General features: G+C 61.9%; 1 long non-coding RNA gene across 1 annotated transcript in view; it reads right to left on the bottom strand.

Moving 5' to 3' along the window:
- Positions 1–49: 49 nt before the first annotated feature.
- Positions 50–557, bottom strand: part of LOC113979417 — an 893-nt gene continuing 385 nt past the window's right edge. The window contains exons 2-3 of the long non-coding RNA XR_003537860.1: positions 244–333; positions 50–77 (exon numbers count right to left, since the gene is read on the bottom strand). This is a non-coding gene — a long non-coding RNA (uncharacterized LOC113979417). The remainder of the gene's footprint in view (positions 78–243; positions 334–557) is intronic.

The raw sequence follows: 557 nt of genomic DNA on the forward strand, positions 1-557 counted from the left end.
GGGCCCCTCCGGGGGTCTCCCCCCCCCTCCTCCTCCTCCTCCCCGGCACTGGGGGGCTGCGAGTGGGCGTGGCCTCTCTGTGACGTCACGGACACACCCACATGAGACCCCTCCCTCCCCTTCCCCGCAGGCCCCGCCCCCTCCCCGGAGCGGTGACGTCATGGGAACGCGTTTAATGCCTCCGGGAGGGGACGTGACGTCACCACGAGGGCAGTGACGTCACGGGGAGGGCGGTGACGTCACCTGGGCGTGGCGCAGCTGGCGCAGCATCTGCGAGCGCTGCTCCATCATCAGCGTCCGCTCGTACGTGTAGGCAGAGACATCCCCGTCGTGCTGGGGAGACCAGTACGGACCAGTATGAACCAGTATAAACCAATATAAACCACACGGACCAGTATGAACCAGTATAAACCAATATTAACCAATATAAACCAGTATGGACCAGTATGAACCAGTATGAGTTTTGGGGGGTCCCAGGTACCCAGGAGTTTCAGGGGGGGATCCCAGGTGTATTTTGGGGTGTCCCAGGTGTAATTTGGGGGGGGTTTGGGGGGGTC

Source organism: Neopelma chrysocephalum, unplaced genomic scaffold (genome assembly GCF_003984885.1).
Source record: "Neopelma chrysocephalum unplaced genomic scaffold, ASM398488v2 Primary Assembly neopelma1_79528, whole genome shotgun sequence".
Lineage (NCBI taxonomy): Eukaryota > Metazoa > Chordata > Aves > Passeriformes > Pipridae > Neopelma > Neopelma chrysocephalum.